The sequence below is a fragment of the Lepisma saccharinum genome, chromosome 6 (assembly GCF_977018435.1).
Source record: "Lepisma saccharinum chromosome 6, izLepSacc3.1, whole genome shotgun sequence".
Classification (NCBI taxonomy): Eukaryota; Metazoa; Arthropoda; class Insecta; order Zygentoma; family Lepismatidae; genus Lepisma; species Lepisma saccharinum.
The window spans coordinates 16,141,681-16,150,738 of NC_139234.1; positions in this window are offsets into that span (position 1 = coordinate 16,141,681).

Sequence of the window (9,058 nt, forward strand, 5' to 3'; positions counted from 1 at the left end):
TTAGGTGCTATAATCCGTCCTTAACAAGAGTTCGAACCTTGACCTTAGCGTCGCAGCGTGTTACGCTCAGCGTAACATACTTGTAGTTAGATAAAAGGTAAAGTGCTCCCCTGTGCTTTGCACCGCGTCATGAAGGCGTATAGGGGGGGTGGAGTTAGGGCCCCATACTTTCCTGATCACTGTCGAAGGTGATGTGATCAGCACCACGCCACTGGCCGCCTTCAACTCCCAGAGTTTCCTCCAGGTACCCACTTTATACGACGCTGGGTGGGCGCCGGATCCGCTTGATCAGGAGGAAAAATTCCCGGTTCTCCCCCCGCCGGGGATCGAACCCGGGTCTCTCGAATGGTAGTCAGCCGCCCTAACGACTGAGCTTGTAGGTAGATGTAAACAATATTCGGTACATTAAATCCCATGTTTATGGAGTGCATAGTGACTGTATATGATGCGCTCAATAGTCCTTGTTCAGTGCACATTTCGTCATATATTTCCCGTTTAGTTTATACAATTCTAAGTTATTGCAAAATTAAACCAATGAGCTCAATCATAAGAAAATTATGTAAGGTTTCGAAGCACAAACCACAGTGTCAATAGATCAACACGCTTCCTCAGCTGAAGATGAATCGTGATTACTTGATAATGAGGAAATTGCTACAAAGTCCGTATGTGCAGAAACTAAAGCTTTGATAGATACACGAATAACCCACTGTTCGTTAGCTACATTGAACAGATATGCAGTTGGCCACACTGTTTCTGAAGGTCATGCAAATGATAAAAGCTAAGGAGGGAGGTCGAACCAAAGGTCGACCTGTTCTTTGTCCTTTTGTTTCTTAGAAAACTGAAGAAACTTCGCTCATTATGTTGTGATGGTCGGCTTCTTTAAAATTCAAGCCTTACCGTGATAGGGCTACCAGATCACTAGGACAAAATCATTTGCAGTAAAAATGAACATTTTGGAATGGACATATATTCGTCATCTTAAATGTTGGTTTGCTCAGGTTCTTTTCATTCGAAAAATTTTACTGCCCCATTATTTTCCTTCTCACTTCATATTTCCTTTTCTTCGTTCACTGTCTGCCACTTCGTGTTTAAAAGCAGAAGGTTGTAGAACTTGCTTGCCTCAGTGCCGCCGTTAGGGGTGTGCGACACCTGCCACCGCACAGGGCCTCGCGCTTCCAAGTCCGTTATTTGCTCATTTTTTGTGCAAGCGCGATTGCACTCGAGTAGAAGGAAGAAAGACATAATTGTCCTTTCTTGTCACCACCAGTACAAATTCGCCGACAGGGAACAACGATCCATTTGTGACTCCAAATTTCCCTGATTTCCTGCCTAATGTTCGACCATCATAAAATGGTTATTTGTCTGGAAACTGAGAGACAACCGCGAAATGACTAAAACAAGAGTCGGCAGGCATCAAACCCCACCATCGGAAGGTCCTTCCATGAAATTTGTCGCGTCGGGCTACGTGTGCGCCTGTCCCATTAACCCCGTTGTTTCTTGGTGCACCCGATATCGAGGTATAGAACGCAGTCTATGTTATCGGTGTGTGTGTGTGCGCGCAAACGCGCTTGTAAGGTGGGGCTCTTTACTACAGCCCCTCGTGTTTACAACCACAGCTGGGTGTCTTCAACGGCAAGAGGAAACCGTCTACCGAGTGTCTGATACTCCATTAGTGCAAAACACGTAACGCTATAGTTTTCGAGAATAATGAGTAGGGCTGCGGATTTGTAGTCATCAAAACCTCTAAATCAAGTAGGGAAATAGGTCTGATCGTGGCGACGATGATGAATGGTGGTTAGATAAATGAGAAGAAAGTTATTTTATATTAAATAAATTAATTTAAACGCACCTATTATTGTGAAGAGGGCTCCCGCGAAGTCTACTGGTTAGCGCTCTAGAGTTTGGTGCGAGTGGTCCCGCCCGGGTTCGATTCCCAGGCTCCAGTCTCGAAAGCCAGAAAATAGCGGCGATGGGATTCGATGCGCTCACCACGGTTCACCCAAAGAAAAGTTTATTGGCAGGCTGTGCCCCTAAGTTGATTGGCAGGCTGTGCGCCACAGCATTACTGTGAAGAATTTCGAAATTAAAGACAAGTTCAGTTATTTTGCTTCACTCCTATCATCCCATTTTATTAATTCCTACTATTCAAATATCTAATTCTAAAAAAATGCACTCGCTCAAATCGTGTCGTGGGGTTGGATGTTCCTTTGTGAGTGTCCCTTCTTCAATTTTCATGCTCATCGTTAACATTTAACTAAAGAGGCAGAAAAGTGACGTCAAATAAGGAAAGTAGGCATAAACAATCACTCATTTGCCTGTCACTTTTATGCACTCAAATGTAACTGCAGCATTTAAGCAAAACTCAGTTTGCAAGAATTTATTTTCAATGTGTTCTTATTTGAGCTTTTCTGCATGTATAGCAATTTCACGATGTTTTTATGCAAGCAATTCGCAACACAGAATTGGCGTCAATTTTTAGTCCAAGCACTTTAGATTGTAAATGGGGCTTGTATAGCAGTCTCGTAAAAAAAATGAACGGCAAATTTAGAATTTGCCACGTCAAATTTGTCTTCTCAATAATTTCTCACACATTCTCGTCGGAAGGAACTACGTAAAATAATATCAGTTTTTTAATATTGCGTTTTACTGTACTTGACGACAGTATTTATGTCTCAAACTTAGATATGAAATGAGAATCCTACAAAAATTCTACAAAAATAAATCATAAGGAACACACGAATACAAAAACAAAAATTACACAAGATTATTTCACTTTCTAATCAGGGGGTACTGTGTTCTCTTCCACTGCCTTCCTCCCTCTGACGTCAAACTTTACAACGCCATCCATTTCCAAAAAGGGGGTTCAGAAACAGGCTTTTCAAGGCAAGCGGTGTGCAGGTCAAAGGACCTTGGGTCGGCATATTGCCCCCCCCCCCCCCAGATGAAATAGAAGTATAGATCTGGAGATGTGAATACATTTTTTTAAATTGCCTCTCAAACTCTCCCAAAGAAGGTAAGTTTCCAGATTTAGCCCGATTTTACAACCATGCCGAAGTATCAACACATTTCAAGTCATTCTTGTTTGACACAGTAGTGCGTGCGGGTGCGTAGAATCGAGATTATATGACTGTCTAGGGAACGGGACAAATTTCGTAAATTTGAATCTGGATTCCAAAAGAAAGAAAAAAAAAAGAAGGAAAAAAAGGACCAGTTTTTAAAAAGTCAGAAGGGTGCCTTCGAAATAATCTTGCTGCTTGTAAATACAGTTTCCATTTCAAATTTCACCACTTAAACTGAAATAATGTAGATACACTTGACGTCAAGTGTGTTAGTGTTGATGGCGGTGTTACGGATTTGAATGTGTTCGCGATATAGTACAAATCGTATGTACCAGTGGCTGTGGTGACCTTAAATGTAGCTCGTTTGTGAACCAGGTGCCAAATGTTCTGTAATTGCGAGAAGGAATATGTTTCATGTTCATCGTCTGAGCCAGGTGACAGACCGTCTCTGCTTTTAGATCCAGGTGAGTGACCGTCCGTTTTGAACAGTTCCGAATTAGATTCAATCATTCAAAAATGTCCTATTCGCCTCATAAATCGTGATTACCCAATCAATGGAGATAATCGACACTTTTCACCTGGACATTATAAGCGTGTTATGCAAAATGGGGAAACTGTCGACAGAAGGTGGTTGGTGTACTCGAAGAGGAAAGATAAGATTTTCTGTTTTGTTGTAAGCTGTGTGGGAAGAAGGGTGGGGGCATGCTGGTAAATGAAGGCTGCGATGATTGGAGGCATAACGTATTCGCGGGACGAATAATAATTTTTTTTTTTCAATTTTTGTTCCTTAGTGTGAAGTACAGGTGTCCTACAAAATTATAATGTAAAGACTATTACATTTTCATTTAGTTTTCATTCTGATGTATACGTCGTTGCCTTATAATCAAGGGGTCCCGGGTTTGATACCAGGTGGAGGCACATGGCACAGTGGTTCGGATCCCACTTTAAACTGTAGGACCAGTACCGATTAGCCTATCTGGGCATAAAGTGAACTTAAAACAACAAATCGATCACTCAATCTCGTGTACCCCTAGTACATATTTAATTGCAAAACCGGGAATGTTTAATATCGTATTGTTACTTTAACTAAAAAAGTAGCAATATGTAATAATATCCAATAACATTAATGTTTTATTTAATTTTCATTGAATTTTGATACTGTTATGAATTTGCATTGTTTCCATAAAAAAATATTTTTATATATTAACATTTATTTTTGTTTACTTATAGAATTTAAGTATTTTTGATACAAATATTTGTAACACTATTGTAGCTACTTTGTTTATGATTTCAGTAATTTTGGATATGATTAAGTATGTCAAAATAAGACACGAATGAAGGCTATATCAGATTAGTTACTTAATTGGAAGCACCAGTATCCTTATTAACTCGTAAGAAAACTTCACACAAACAATTATTTTTATCTAGTGCGGTTTCCCCTGGAATGAGTGCCCGAGTTGCCACCCCCTAGGGCCGGCTTTGGCTGTCATGATTCCCTTTCCGTACTTAGTGCGTTTTCTGGCAGAAAAAATGCATATAAAAAGCAAGGGTAAATTTACAGTACATGGCTGGGGGCACACAGGATAAAATATTTTTTTCTAGGGCTTGTGTCACTAAAACAAGGTCTCAATCGGCGAAAATTGTTAAGAAAAGTTGTTAAATTTTATTGGTGCTAAACGGCGATACTGCGAACGCGTGCTTAACAATAGGTAATAATTACACAATTCTAATAAGCAGGTTGGCGTAGAGAAGAATTTTACGAGAAACTGACGTTATAGATATTTCAACATTACATAATGCAAAGGCCTCGCAGATATAGTTCGCACAGGGCCTCGCGTTCCCTAACGGCGGCCCTGGCTTGCCTTGTGGCATTTCTATATTTGTCCCCGTCTTCAGCTAATGTGTTCATTTCTCTCTAGTTTTCAATTCACATCTTGAGCGATTTATTTGATATGCTCCACCATGAGCCTGTCACTGTGATTTTTCTGCTTCTCTTCTTTTATCTAGTTTCCATATTTCTTTGTCTCTGGTAAGGCCTACACCATCCTGCGTCTTGGATGATTGATTTCGCAGGGTGCACGTCTCAAAACATTGTTTGTTACCAGTGGCGAGGCGTCCTATGACCACGGAGTCCAGCCCTTCTCTAATACATTTTTCAATTACGGGTTTTATTGCTTATAATTCACTTTAAGAAGAAAACCTACATTCTGGACGTTACTATAATTAATCTCAAATTTCCTGCCGGCACTTGATCTTCGCATGCAGAAGCATCTTTGCAAGGGCCCCATAAAGTCCTATGTAGTTCATGCGGGAAAGCCTAATTTTAGGTGCAGACATGCCTATAATATACAAGATGAGGCCACAATACTAAAAAGTAGGAAATGTTCAGAAAAATTATGACGTCTTTAACTCTAGATGTAGATCATGGTAGAACATTGATTTGTGAAGGTAGTTTCATCCAACAGGGGTTCAATGAAAGTGAAACGTCACTTTGAGTAGGTATAATGAAGAATAATTTTATAATTTAATATAAATTATAACACACAAAATAGTTACCATGTAATAAAATTTCACACATACGCATCAACGTACGTCGAATTATCCTTCATTATCTTTAATTCCAAAGATTGGTGCGTTAAAAATCCTTATCGTACGTATCAAACTGGCAATTTTTAATCATATCAAATAACATTATTTCTCATAATTCTCTTTTGTTTAGTTTTCGTTCAATTTAGATGGCTTCATACAAAATAATATTTTCACTTCATGATTTTATTCTATAATTAAACAAATAGTGCTTATTATTTTTGATTGCAATATTTGAATACGATTTTTATTCAGTACTTTTTAGAATATGGTTTCCGATTTTTAAGCATGTTAAAACAATCCATAAAAATTCAGGAGAAATCAGTTTAGTTGCCTAATTTGAAGCGTCCAACTTATAATAAACAGTGCATAAACCATTATTTTTATCAGGCGCGGGGCCCTCTTGAGCGCCGGACCTCGGGCGAGAGCCAGAGTTAGAGTTGACCCTCCATAGGGCCCTCCCTCATTATAAGTATTTTTCTGCTTATCCAAGTCCCGTAGCGAATGAAAAATATCTCGTTGGCTACGGCAAGTCCCTTACTCAATTTTCTCCTGAGTAGATAACAAAATTTAGATGATTGTTCCAAATTAATCTGTTCAGATAATTTACCAGTTGGTCAGAGTCCACTTACTCCATGTTGGCTCTCCGGTCCCATGGTGACTACATATTGATTGGAAACATCACATTTTATTGTAAATGCAATAAAATACATTGACATTAGCAACAATGTACGTTAAGATACAGGAAAAGAAGGGATTCATCCAAATACTGTTAAATTAAAAGGAGTTTTAAACACATCTAAAAATACACTGTTTTAAAGAGATTCCAGACTTGCTCTTTAAAATATATTTTAACTGTTAAATGCTTTATATAAGAAATACATTTTGTAATGTCTGATATTTGTTGAAAATGTACAAGCCAAATATCGACGAATTGAGGAGCTACTCCTATAATGAAGTTCTTGGCAGAGGCGAAGCGTCCGGTCATCGGGAGTTGCGGCGATGACAAAGCAAAATAATAATAAAAATTGCTTTTTAAATATTTTAGAGAAGAAGTAAAAAATAAGTCCGAATACTCGCATATTTGAGCGAAATCATCGAAAGGAGAGCCCAGTTCTACCCCCCCCCCCGTGCCCAGCCGTCCCGCTAGGTTTGCTGTTGAGTGCAATGGTGTCAGGCGGGCCAACTCATCGCAGCAGGTCTGAGAATCCAAGGTCCTTCCACCGCTTTTCCCCTGCTCTTGAAGGTCTGGTCATAAGAGGCCTTTTTTTTAGCCCCCTTGTTTACAAACACGGCAGGCTTTCAGTGACGTCATAAGTAAGCAAAAACATAAATTTCACCACGATTAGTGCTAGAAAGAGCTTGGGGAGGTAAACAGTTGTGGATCCATTGTATTTCCTTCACAGTATTTCTCCTTTTCAATTTTTTTCTTTCTTTTGATCCTGCGTTTCAATTATCGTTTTCTGAAAATAATGTTCTTTTACAAAACACGAAGTACTTCAATGTTGTTTTGTGTTTACTATGCTTACGAATGACAAGACTGATCAAGATTTTTGTTCTCGAGGTGACAGACATACTTACTTAGACAGAACCTTTTCCCTAACATATCTTACTTTCATACCAGGGATGGTAAACATCATCAGGATTCCGGAAAATTTAAAATCTCGATTCGGAAATTTTACTACTCGGATTTCGAAGAGACACGTTTAACAATTTTTCCATTTTTCGGGTAGAATTTAAAAAAGTTTAGTCTTCCTTATTTTACGATCATATACAATGTAGAAGAAAATGAATTTGGCCATCTCTACTTCACACGTCTGTACGAACACTGTTATCATCATTATCAATATAGAAATTCCCCCTCCCCCTCCACGGCTGAAAGATTGACCCTGACGTTTGGCAAAGTCTTGCGATAACTACGTAAAAATGTCACGCTTCGCCAATGGTTCTTGGGTATTCTACTAAATACACTTCCTAGAGCAGAGTTCAAAGTATCCTAAAAGGGAATTCCCCTCAAATGTTACACTCCTTACATTATAACTAATCTATCAACTAAAATAGGGGTCCCCTAAGCATTTTCGTTTCGTGGCGCCCAAGTCAAAGTGTAGGCCTATTTAACACTTGCAAAGCTCAGTGTGGTTAGTTTCCTTGCCTTACGTTAAAAAATAAAACATATTTCATTGATTGAGTTGGTGTTTTAAGTCCACTTTATGCTCAGTAAGGCTAATCGGGACTGGACCTACAGTTTAAAGTGGGATCCGAACCACTTCGTGCCTCCACCGGGAATCGAACCTGGGACCCCTTAATTACAAGGCAACGATGCTACCACTGCGGCATCGGGGAGGCTCTAAACATATTTCAAATTCAGAAACATTTTACATGTAAAAAGTACTAAATAAGCCACGTATACACCAACAAGTAAGTGTCATTTCAGTGAAAACATTGGAACATTGTGCGAGGCGGCGCACAATTGGGGAACCACTGAACTATAACTAACTAACTCTCTAGCCTTCTTAAACCCGAAGGTTCATGGCTGCAGCAACACAGGCCTTCCATCTGTCCCTATCTTGAGCAAGTTCTATATACTCTTTTCCATCCCTACCGATTTCCTTTAGGTCCATCTCAACGTTGTCCCTCCATCTTCGTCTTGGCCTTCCTACAGGTCTCTTACCATCAGGTTTCCCAACAAGAATCCTGTAAACTCCTCTTTCCTCTCCCATTCGTGCCACATGTTCTGCCCACCTAAGTCTTCTTGATTTAATTATTCTAATAATATCTGGACATGACTATAAATTATGTAGTTCTAAATTATGTAACCTTCTCCACTCACCTGTCTCCTCATCCCTTTTAGGTCCAAATATTTTCCTAAGGATCTTATTTTCAAATACTCTCAATTTATGTTCCTCTTTCAATGTAAGGGACCAAGTTTCACACCCATATAATACTACAGGCAAAATTACTGTTTTGTATATTTTAACTTTTAGTTTCTTAGATATTAAACGAGAAGACAAAAGTTTATGAAGAGAGAAGTAACATGCATTTCCTGAATTAAGCCTACTTTTTATTTCCTCTTTAATATAATTTTCATTTGTTAATATTACTCCTAAGTATTTGAATTTGGAAACTGGTTCAAACGAGTTGTTATCAATAATTAGATTTTGATTATTACCTAACACTTGGTTTCGGCCTGTAAGCATATATTTAGTTTTCTCTTTGTTAACTTCCAAACCTATCTCTTTAGCAGTTTTGAAAAATATTTTAGCATTATTCTTAATTGTATTCACATCATCCCCCAGTAAGTCTACATCATCTGCATATGCTAACAACTGAGTCACACCATTTAATTTTAGTCCTTCTTTAGTTTCTTTTACCTTCCTTACAGCATATTCTAAGGCAAAATTAAAGAGCAACGG